The sequence below is a fragment of the Colobus angolensis genome, unplaced genomic scaffold (genome assembly GCF_000951035.1).
Source record: "Colobus angolensis palliatus isolate OR3802 unplaced genomic scaffold, Cang.pa_1.0 Scaffold65, whole genome shotgun sequence".
In the NCBI taxonomy this organism is placed as follows: Eukaryota; Metazoa; Chordata; class Mammalia; order Primates; family Cercopithecidae; genus Colobus; species Colobus angolensis.
This window is the reverse complement of record NW_012120154.1, coordinates 1,342,651-1,354,814: the sequence shown is the minus strand read 5'-3', so window position 1 is coordinate 1,354,814 and position 12,164 is coordinate 1,342,651. Positions and strand designations below refer to the sequence as shown.

The 12,164-nt window shown below is 43.1% G+C and overlaps 1 protein-coding gene across 7 annotated transcripts in view; it reads left to right on the top strand.

Moving 5' to 3' along the window:
• The window catches only part of GRAP2 (GRB2-related adaptor protein 2), a 70,780-nt gene that overhangs the window by 25,130 nt on the left and 33,486 nt on the right, over positions 1-12,164 (top strand). For 2 of the 7 annotated variants that reach the window (XM_011964182.1, XM_011964178.1), the window contains exon 1: positions 1,849-2,111. The exons of 4 other annotated variants lie outside the window; for them this stretch is intronic. The gene's annotated coding sequence lies outside the window, so the exon portion shown is untranslated. Of the gene's footprint in view, positions 1-1,848; positions 2,112-12,164 lie in introns of those variants that run through there. One more of the 7 variants, XM_011964183.1, reaches the window with a different exon arrangement.

The window sequence follows — 12,164 nt, the reverse complement described above, 5'->3', positions numbered from 1 at the left end:
CTGAGGCAGGAGAATGGCATGAACCCGGGAGGCGGAGCTTGCAGTGAGCTGAGATCTGGCCACAGCATTCCAGCCTGGGCAGCAGAGCGAGACTCCGTCTCAAAAAAAAAAAAAAAGTCACCAATGAACTACATAGTTAGTAAGCTCTGCACTGGTTTGGAAGAGGACAGGAGTAACAAGACAGTAATCCTAAAGGAGATGGACTTGAGTTTGAGCTGGACCTGAAGTCGGGAGCTGGAGTGAGTAAAGGCGGAGTGATGGGAACATTTGTGAACCAAAGCTCAGGTGGGGGTTATAGCAGGCAGGGTGGGGATGGACTGGGATGACTTTGAATGCTATGCCACTCTAAGGACTGGACTTGACTCTACAAGCAAGGTGGAATTATTAAGAGGTTTTGAGTAGAAATGATGTGAGCCGAACAGTGCTTTTGAGAAACTAAATCTATCAGGGATTGGTGCTCCAAATTAATTGGATGTGTTTCAGACTTGAGATCATGAGACCCTGACCCAGGCTGGGGACAATGGGATGTCTCCATCATACATTACATTCCTGTGAATACTTCTCAGAGATTCATATGAAATTGTGCCTCAATGTGCCTACCTGTCTGTGCACTGTAAGACAGTGATATTGTGATCCTGTGTGCTGCTTGGAACCAGCCTCATTCCTTTAGCGCCGCAGTTTGGACTTGGAATAGGCCCAAGTGTGGCCTATACACAAACCTCAAAGAATCCATGTGGCATAGATGTAAAAGCTGGGAGGAATCTTGGAGCCCTCCAAGTCCACCTTCTCAACTTAGAAATAAACTAAATCTTGCTCGTCTCCCCAATGACAGATTCAGCATGTGGCCTCAGATCTTCCTGTGCTCCAGCAGTGCTTCTGAGGCCAGTTCAAATTCTGCTTTGAGGTGTGCATGTACCAATTCTGGTGCAATCCAGAAGCATTTTGGATGAATGAAGGAGTTGTTTATGTTTTTTTGCCCTAGTTGAGATAGTTGAAGCTCCTCTCCCTTACGCTACACCAAGCGCCCCATATCTGGTACCTCCCTGAGTCCCTGACTTCATCTCTGCCAATTCCCTGCCTTGCTGCTTCCCCCACAACACCCTATTATTTCTTGCATCCTGCCATTGGTTGTGTTGTCCTTATTTTCTGAAGCCTTTACCTCCCCTCTTAGGCCTCATCACCTCCAGGAGACTCTCCATGGCCTCAGCCCCTCCCTTAGGTGGACCAAGCTTCCTCCTTGGAGCTCCATGCTACCCTGCATAGGGCTCAGTCACTGTGTCTCCATGATGTCTTACAATTGTCTATTTATGTGTCTGCCTCCTATCCTTCAACTGTGAGCTCCCTGAGGAAAGGAAGTGGGGGTACGCATCATTGAATACTCAGTGTCTAGCACAGTGCCTAGTACACACTAGGTATTGAAATGTCTGATAAATAAATGAATGACAGTTGCATATTTGTCTTCTTGGTATATTCATTCATTTGATAAATATTTATTGAGTAATTACTTATAATCGAATTGGCGCTGTGTAGTTACACTTAAACATCAAAATAAGCCTATCCTCTCAAGCTCCAAATTATGCATGCATAAATTATACATGTGAAGTGTTAACATGCACACGCAGCAGAGAGTGTGCGTATCTACAAATACCAGAGCTAGCAAATGAAATAAACTGTGTGCCAGATGTCCTGAAATTTACAAAGAACCAAGAACCAAAAATGACAGTTAGCTCCGTAAGCCCAACAAAAGAAAAAAAAAAAGGAAAAGAGCAAAAAAGCAAAAGAACAAAGGAACCTTGAGCATAAGGAAGTGGCTATGGTTTTTTCTACATGCTCGAGCTGGGGGTGGGGAAGAGTCATAAAACCTTTTTGTGCTGGACCGGTTCATGTTAAGTCTGAGTTCCTCAATCACTGGCTCTCAGGAGCAGTTTGGAAAATTCATTGCCATGCACGAGTCGGGGGATTGGTTTTTTTTCCACTGGAAATTGTTAATAGGGACTGCATTAGCGGCCCCTTATCGCTTTGCCTGATAGAGAGACAGCAGGTTCGCCCAAACAATTCTGAAATCCTGATCACTGCCAATTAGGAGAGTATTGTCTGGCTGACATAATCAAGTGAGTATAAATATATTTATCGTGATTGGAATGGGGAAGGGAGATTGCAGAAAGATTGAGGCAGAAGCCGCCACCCACTGCCTGGTTCCAGCCTGAATCCAGCCCAGTTTGTCACCCTGTGCTCAGCAGATGCGGTCACTGGCTTTCTGAGGTGGAATGTACAGTTGAGAATTCAGGACTAGAATTGCTTCTCCCAGAGAGGAACTTGTCTTTCCTTAGTTTTCCTCCCCTCTTCTCTTTTTTTTCATGCTCACTTCTGTGAAATCTGAAAAGAGAAGAAAAAGCAGATGTCACGTTGATCACGTTTAATTCTGCCCCCGCCGGCCATGCTGTCCCCACTTACCTTCTCTGTCATGGAAAGTGATGGTGAGGCACAGTGCCCCGACTGGACCCCCCACCCTCTCGGCCCACCGGTGTGTACAAGTTGGTCTGGCATTGGGTTTATTTCATTGTTGATTTGTGGAGCTTTGATGGGAATCCCTGTGATGTGAATCAGCCGTGGGATTGAAAGACCCTGAAAAAAACAGTCCCTTGCAGTGGGCTAGCGATGGGAGGAATTGCTCACATTTCAACAGCTGAAAGGGAGGCATGTTTAAGTCACATCTGGTGGCGTTCCTGTTGTCTGAATGGAGAGCAGGGTCTTTTTAAGCATCTGCCCAGATTTCAAAATGCAGGCTGCATCTTTTCTTCCCCAAACAAACGGTCAGGATCGGATACGAATGGCTGAATCGCATCATCATGGGAGAGGTCAATGACAAAACTGATCTCACGGCTGGATTTCAACCCTGGTCCGTCCAGGCCCAGTCAATCCAAGGCATGACTTTTTTTTTTTTCCTCTCACCCCTGACTACTTGATAATGGCCATTTCCAGGGCCAAGTTGATTTCAGCTATTTTCCTCCATCCCCCATGTGCTGCCCTGTCTCACCACTTGAGGGTTGAGGCCCCTTCCCAGTGGCTGCAACAGGGTAAGGGGACCCTGTCCTTCTGTCTCCTTCATCCAATAGTTTGTCTTCACCGCTGCAAATTGCTCTCAGGCCTGCCTTCCTGGATTAGACAAAAACTATTTTCTTACTGGTACTACAGATACCACACGTGGACATGTAAGTAGGAAGGTGCAGGTCCACAAATAAATAAGGAGCCCAGACAAGAGAAATGTCATTAGAGAGATCACTCTCCGGAAAGGCATCTGACCACCCATGTTCCTGCCTCTTCCTGCTACCATTTTCCTCCTTCGGCTGCTCAGAAACTGTCAAGACCAAACTCCTTTCACCCAGATTCCAGAAATACACTTGTTTCCTTTGCTTTCCAAATCTTAATGGATGAAACACTTTTTTTTTTTTTTTGTCTTCTATCTCTCGCCAGAAATATTGTTTTTGAGAACCAGAGCTCATTTATCTCCAAGGGAGAAAGAAATTCGTTCCATGTTTACCCATTAACAAATTACCACTTACGTGAAAATACTGGGACTTCTCTCATTCTTTGGTAATAAATGGATTATTCACCTTGGTTGAACCTTGGCAGAGGCAGATGGATAGCCACTGTTCCCTTCAAGTTGGCTTAATATTCTCTCGTTGGCTTTTGTTTCCTTGAAGCACAGAGATTTCTCAGTGCTTTCTTTGCTTGATTCTGCTTTTAAGGAATATGCCCAACTTCGAGTCCATTTAGTAAGCTGAACTGATTAAATCCCTGGCATTTCTGGAGGAGCCTACTGTGTTGGGTGCTATGGGTTCCTCCCCACTTGAAAGTTGAATGGAGTCACCCATCTGAATACTAACTCCCTCCTAATCCATTGGTTTTTCTACTGTGTAGACAGGGGTATGAAGTAGCCATTTACCAAGAGATAGTGCTATGTCATAAACCGAGCTTGAGTTCTAACATTAGCAAGACCTGGTTTGTACAGTAATGCAGGCTTGGGCACGTTGCTGCTCTCTTTTGAGTCACAGATTCCTCATTATAGATGCTAATGGGAACAACAGAGCTGTCTGTTCTTCTTTGCTCTTCTCCATAATGAGATAACGCCAAACAGGCAGTGAAGAGCCTGGTCTAACCACATAACATTGGTGCAAATTATATATGGTCATAAGAAGGTAATTTTTACCTGAGCATTTAGGTGACATTTGGTGTGTTATTTGATGCATGTCATTTAGTTACAGAGATAAAACCTCCTGAACACACGTAAAGCTCTTGGCCTGGTTGAACATTACATCTCACACATTTTTATGCTTTTTACTAAGGATACTTCCTGCTAGGAAGTTATAAAAGAGAAGATGGAAGTCCATTTAATGGTATTGTAGCAATATCAGTTTCCTGGCTTTGATACCGTACTATGGTGATGTAAGATGTCCCCATTGGGGGAAATGGGTTGAAGAGTACAGGGGACCTCTCTGTACTATTTTTGCAATTTCCTGAGAGACAAAGGGAAAGAGAGAGAGAGAGAGGAGGAAATGATTATAGTGACATGAAAAAGGAGTGTTCATCTTGGTTTTCGTCCCTAGCTGGACAAATATTTACATTTTGTTTGCCTCTTTGTGTAGATTTTGTGAATAGTCATGGTTAAAAGCTAGCATTCCCTTTTGTGTGGAAGAGAAGAAAGAAAATAGAATGAGCTGAAAACCGCTGCCAACATTATATTAGAAAGCCACCTACTTCCTGCCTCTCCTCACTCTCCTTACCTATACAAACTTACCTTCTGCATCCTTGTCCTCCTCCTTTCCCATTCAAAGGGGAGATGCATCTCCTGCTGAACAAATAAACTCCTCCACCTGACCAAGATGTCCCATCCCTGCCTGCTGTCTCCAGAGGCTCAGTCCTGCTACATAATCTCTCTAGGTGAATTCCTTCTTACTCAGGGTTTTCACAATCATCTATATTGGAATAGCACCCAAATTTATAGCTCTACCCAGACTTTTTTATTGAGTTCTACACCTGCATAGCCAACCCTTGACTGGGAGTCTCTACCTAGATCATTCACAAGCATTTCAAACACCCCTCTATCTTCTCTTTCTGTATTCCCTTACCTCAGAAAATGCTACCAACATCTACCCTAATGCCCCCAGCAGGAACCCAAGAGTCATTCTAGACCTGTGCTGTCCCAAGTACTTCAATGTGGCTTGTCCAAATTGAAATGTGCTGTAAATGTAAAATACACACCAGATTTCAAAGACTTAGTTTGGAAAAAATAATGCAAAGTATCTCAATTATATTTTATATTGATTTCAAATTGAAATGATAATATTTTGGACATATTGGAGTAAATAAGTTATTAAAAATAATTTTCTTTTACTTTTTAATGTGCCACCAAAATATTTAAAATGGCATAGTAGCTGGCATTTGTGACTTGCTTCTATTTCTATTGGATAACACCATTCTAGACTCTTTTTTGTCTTTTAGCCCCCTTCCAACTGGTCATGATTCACTTGAGTTAAGACAAGGGAGAATAGTGGTTAAGTGCACAGACTGAGTTGGAATCCTGGCTCCACCATTTTTTGATACGTATGAACTTGGGCGATTATTTAACCCCTTTGAGCTTCACTTTCCTCATCTGTCAGTTGGATACAATAGCAGTTCTTATTTTGAGATTCTTGCATGCTTTAAATGGGATAATGTGTAAAGCACTTACTATAGAGATAAAAACATATGGAAAGACCCAGTATCGAAAGAAAGAGCATCATTACTAGCCAAGACTACTGCAATGCTTTCTTCATCTTCAGTTCCCCCAGCCCTCCGGTCCTTCATACTGCCATCTGATTAAACATTCCTGAATGCAAATGTTATCAAATTTCCAGTGACTTCCCATCATCCTTGGTATGAAATCCAAAGTCCTTGGCATGCTTTCAATGTCCTCCATGATCTGCCCCCAGTCCGATCACTGATCCCATCTCCTGCCCGTCCATGATTGAACCAGTTGGGTCCCCAACTCCTTGCACAAACCATTCTCTCTGTGTGTCACATATGAGCTCTCTACTCTGCCTAGCTACTTGTCTGCAAGACTCAGTTCAAGTGTCATCTCATTTGGGAAGCTTCCACTAATCCCTCCTGCACCTGTCTGCATCCTAGGCTAGATTAAGAGCCTGCCCTTTGGGTTCCTGAACCACTTAAGGTTTGGTTCATTTATCACACTGATCTCACTGGTTTGGCTGGCGTGTTTGTCTTTCCTACAAGACTGAACTGTCTGAGGTCTTAAGATGGGCTGTCTAGTCCACACTGGATCTTCATGCTCTACACAGGGCTTGACACAGAGTGGGACACAGGGAATGCTTGTTGAACGAATACGCAAAGCGTATGGATACTCCTGAGAGAGAGAAGGTGGGCAAGACAGCACTGCAAAGTTAAGCAGCAGAAAATCTGAAAACAAACCTGGGGAGAAATCACCAATTCCTGGAAGTACAGAGAGAGGAAGGGGAGAGAAGAATCTGTGCAAGGAGTCAGTAATGGAGGACTTGAAATGAAAGGCTATTAAAGAGAGAAGATCACTCAAACAACAGAACCACATTTGGTACTGTTGGTGGTTTTGTAACTTCCTCTGAAATAGTTCCAGGAAGAGACAAGGTTCTAGGATGGTGCAAATCATATAAAGAAAGGACAGGGTATTATAAGCCAATTCAAGGGATTGTCATCAGAACTAGATACATGGGTGGTACAAGTAAATGTCAACCTGGTGACTACATGATGGGACTAGTAATAATTTACTGGGGCTGGTGCCCAGGAATTTTTTTGCTGTGGTGCAGATGCCAAGCATGGAGAAATCTGACGAGTTATAGGCATGAGAAAGTAGATGGTGAATTTGAGAGTAAAAATGTAAAATGCCAGAGTAATCACAAGAGAAATGTCTGAATATGTAAGAAAGTTTAGAAGATTTCTGCTTTACCACAAATACGGACTTCAAGAAAAATCCCTTATAAGAACAGTAATTCCAATATATAAAACCTATTTATCAAAACACACAGTATTCCATAATATATAATGGTAAAAGCTTGCCTTTTGACCCACACAATATTAAAAGCAGCAAATAACACAAGAAAGGTAGAGAAAACAGAAGGTATGACATTTTGTGGCTCACAAGGTATATGAGTGAGATTATATACTTCTATTCCAAACCACAACCTTCACTAGAACGTCTAAAGGGTTCATTGTAGGACCTTCATTCTGCTTATCCCAAAGGCTAGCCCACTCCTCAGTTTTCATGTAAGAAATTTTGTGGGACAGGCATTGCGTGAGGTGAGGGGCAGCAGGGAAATTCGAGATGAAAGGGTGAAAAGATCAAACGAGTCTTTGCTATTCCTCTGAACAATGCTTCAGTCCATCACTTTGAGATTTCTGTGGAGAAAGTAAAGATTTGGGATATACATATACTAAAACAACTATTGGTTGCTTATCTAAAAATTACCTTTAGCTGGGCATTCTGTATTTTATCTGACAACCCTACTTGGTGAGGTATACATTTTCTTATTCATACTTCTTGTGAGCCACAACACGTCTTAATAGTTGTTAACTATTGAGGACTATGCATAAAAGTGACAATAGCTGGCCGGGCACAGTGGCTCATGCCTGTAATCCCAGCACTTTGGGAGGCTGAGGCAGGAGGATCACTTGAGGCCAGGAGTTCAAGACCAGCCTGAACAACATAGGGAGACCCCTGTCTCTAAAAAAAAAAAAAAAAAAAAATAGCTGGATATGGTGGCATGCAAAATGTGGTGGCAGGAGAATCACTTGAACCTGTGAGTTGGAGGCTACAGTGAGCCATGATTGCATCACTGCACTCCAGCCTGGGTCACAGAATGATACCCTGTCTCAAAAACAAAAAAAGGTAACAGTAGTTAACAACTATTGAGGAGTACCTACTATGTGCCAGGCACCATACTAAGTGAATTAGATGAATATTCCACATATTCTTCCCAAGAACATTATGAGGCAGGCACTATTATCATCCCTGTTTTTAAAATGAGGAAACTGAGGCTCAGAGATGTTAAATAACTTGCTAAGGGTCACCCAGAAAGCTAGTAGTTGAGAAGGGTGTGAACGCTGGCAGTCTGACTCCAAGGCTCATGTGCTTGCCCAGCTTCCCCAGATGGCGGCAGCACTGAGCAAGGGGTAGATACGTTAAGTCCCCCAGAAGAGTAAGAGAAAGTGAGACCATGGGATATGATGCAGGCAGGCCCTGAGTAAAGCTTTAAAGGAGCAGTTGAAATTAGACCCGGTGCCTTTGTTTAAGTAAGAAAAACAAGGTAGTTCTAGACAGATGTAGCCCCATGATGAGAAGGGCACCAGATGCGCATTTCAGCCCCTACTACAACCTCAGCCTGAGGCCTTTGTACAGTGAGCAACCTGCACCACCATACATAGCAATGTGAGTTTGATGGGAGAAGGAAGACCAGTGCAGAGACAAGGATGTCGATGGGGGGCTTAGAGAACAAAGGGAAGCTATTTACTAAAGCATGTTTGCATGGTGCAGGTTATTTTCTAAAGTTAATTTTGACAGACAGAATGGGGAAAGATTGCTGAGGGCCTGAAATGACAAGAGAGACTTGAGTGGATCTGGGAGGTCATGGGGCAAACATGACATTAACAAATTCTAAATGGAAAAAATGACCCTCAGAAAGTTGTGTGTCAAGGCTGGGAATGGTGGCTCACGTCTGTAATTCCAGCACTTTGGGAGGCCAAGGCAGGTGGATCATTAGAGGTCAGGAATTCAAGACCAGCCTGGCCAACATGGTGAAACTCCATCTCTAGTAAAAATATGAAAATTAGCCAGGCGTGGTGGTGGGCGCCTGTAATCCCAGCTCCTCAGGAGGCTGAGGCAGGAGAATCTCTTGAGCCTGGGAGGCGAAGGTTTCAGTGAGCCAAGATTGTGCCACTGCACTCCAGCCTGAGCAACAGAGCAAGTCTCTAAAAAAAAAAAAAGAAGAAGAAGAAAGAAAGTTGTGTGTCAAAAGCTTCAACACACAGAGGCCTTTGCTCTGTCAAGCAAGGAGAATAGGGTGGAGGAGGAACAGGAACACAGTAGCTAAGGTGACAGCTGCCTCACCAAAGGAAAGTCTTTGGCTTGCAAAAGAGGTCGAGGAAAGTGGAAAAGCAAATGCCGAAGAACAATGAGTGAAAAGACGAGTTTCTTCCACTTGGCATCTCCCCAAATATGGCCCTGAAGGAAGAGTTGACCCTGTTATGGTTTCTTTCTTTCTCCTGTGGGGTTATTAGAGTGACATATGAGAAAAGGGCCACAGGCACAGCACAGTTTGATTTCAGCCAGGCTTTGCATGACACCCTAGAGATCAGATTGAGGACAGATAGGCCGAAGGATAACTACTTAATTGGATAGGTTTGAAGTTGATACTCAGAGTGTTGATTAAAGGGTCAATGACAACCTGGAGGAGGTCTTTAGGTAAAGAAACTGAGTTCAAAGATAACCAACTTGCATGAATGAAGGAGCCAGGATTTGAACCCAGCCCTACCTGACTCAAAAGTCCACGTTCCATTTACTATAAAACAAAACCCAAAAAGGCATGAAGTTCACTTATGAAAGAAGAGTTGAAAGATATAACCAGAGGGTTAGGAGTACAAGTCCATGCCCAAATGAACTGTGATAGGCTGAGAAATTGGCCAAAGCGGGAGAACAGAAACAAGATGAAAGTCAGAAAGGTTAAATGTGAAGCCGTGCGTTTGGGTTCCAAGAAACCCGTTGCAGAGGTGGAGAGGCACAGCTTGACCATCTTCACGTTGGGAAACACCCGGGCTTTTGTTGTAGTTGTTGTTGCTTAATTCCCAAACAGCAGTTGGGTGTGGGGGCACACAATTGTAGCCCCAGCTACTCAGGAGGCTGAGGCAGGAGGATGCCTAAAGCCCCCGGAGGTCAAGGCTACAGTGACCCGTGATCACACCACTGCACTCCAGCCTGGGCAACAGAACAAGACCCTATCTCAAAAAAAAAAAAAAAAAAAAAAAACAAAAAACCAGCCAACAATGTAACACAATTACAAAATCCTCATGTACAAATGGAGTGATTAAATCATCCTATTCTACTCAGCCCAGCTCAGACCATATCTTGAATACTGGTTTCAAGTCTAGACAATGTATTTTGTATTTTAAGAAAAACAATGAATAACTGAGAGGAGACCTGAGGAAAATGACCAGGAGATGAAGGAGTTGGAACCCTGTGACATAGAGGGTGGTCAAGGACCCTGGGGTTATTTAAGCTTAGAAATGGAAATTTGGGATTTGTGATTCTCATTTTCTCTTTCTTTTATTCATTCGTTCCTTCTTTCATTCTTTCTTTTTCTTTCTTGTTGTGGTCCTTAGCACAGAATTCAGGCTGAAAGAACAGGTTCAACATAAATAATTCACCAAGCTGTCAGCTCACTCTTTCCAATCCCAGCCCTCCCCAATGCCCATTCTCTATCATCTCAATGAATTAGGGAAAGACTGACTTTCTGGACCACTTCCAACTTTGAGAATCTAGGATAGGGACACTATTTAATCAAAACTGGCAAGTAAAAAGAAAGAGAACTATTTTAAACAAGACAAATACAAGAGGTGTTCCTTAGCTGACCAAACTCAAATTAGAAAGAACTAAATTTCCCAAAAATAAGAATATTATAATTCATTTGATGAAAGGAATTTGCCATATTATCCCTTTGACTGGCATTTTTTTTAGTATAGTACCTTTACTTGTAAAAATGTCAGGCCCTCCCACTTTTCTGGGATAGACTTAACAAATGAAGCAAGGGGAGCTTCTCTATGGATAAATGATCCCTTTTGCAAGCTTTGAGATCAGTGAGCTAAAAAAATGACCAGCATTCCAGCAACAAATGAGGGCTTGGGAGCGTAAGTAAAAGTGACAACAAGGTTGAAGTAATTGTGGTCATGCCGTCCTCTGCTGACACTTCCGTGCTTTGCCCAGATGAGAATTAAGGGAGCCCAGGGCACAGGCAGTGAGGAAAAGGAGAGGGAATGCTGAGCAGATTTGCAGCATTTGTGAACAATGTCACAGCCCTGGTGAAAACGGAGCAAGAAGATGGAGGCTTTCAAATCCATGATAAATAAGCCGTGCTTTCAGAGCCCAAATCAATAAAAGCAAACATGAAGTGAACAGAAGGGAAGAGGGAAAAAAAAAGAGAACATGAGGGCACCATAAAATCCCGGTGATATATTCCAGGGGAAATCATGACGTGAATAGAAAATGAGAAGTAAAAGAAAATGAAGCCTGGAGATTTGTAAAATGTCTGTCTGTCTGTCTGTCTCTCTCAACTGTCATTCTCATCTACCCCCGCCACCCCCACCCTACCCTCCACCCTTCTGATGGGGTTCATTAAATGATTTCTGATCTGGGGGTGGGGGGCAGCATTTTTAATGCTTCTCTTATGTTTGGGTTTTGCCAGCAGGATTCGCGGTGTTTCTGTAGACAATTGTTATTGCTTTAGGAAACGTCAAGTGGTACATCAGTCTAGCAGCAGAGTGAGGCTCGAAGTATTTCCAGCGAGGTTGGTGGGCTCTTTTTGTCTTATTTTTGTTGTTTTGGATTGATGTTTTCATGGTGTCATTTTAATAAGAAACATGTCAGAGAATTAAAAGTGGAAGTATGTGAGATACACTTTCTCTAACTGGATTCATGGTAAGTTATTAACTTTTCAAGGAGAAAGAAAAGAACTTGGAAAAAGCAGAATGTATTGTGGGGAAAGTTGATGAAGGGAAAGGTAAGAGAACTGCGACAAATGAGACACAGGAGGAGAGAGAAAGAGAGGAAGAGACAGAGAGATGGGGGGTTGGGGGAACCGGCAGAAGGAAAGGGAAAGAGTGACAGTTTGTAAGTCTATTAGCTGAAATTGTTCCCATTTCTGCAATTGCCTTAAAGCACATGATTGCTTGGTCTGAGGTCTGCCAGGTTGATTGCAGTCTTTACCTCTTTGACCAAGAGGTAATGGGCTTGAATTTCTTGGGTATGTGAAAATTGCTCTTGTCAATTTTTTGGCTAAAGGACAGCCAGCCAGGAAGGTTGAGAGGGCCTAAGCTAGTGAGCAGTCATCCCGAGCAAGTAGGAGGGATTTGATGATGTTGCTCAT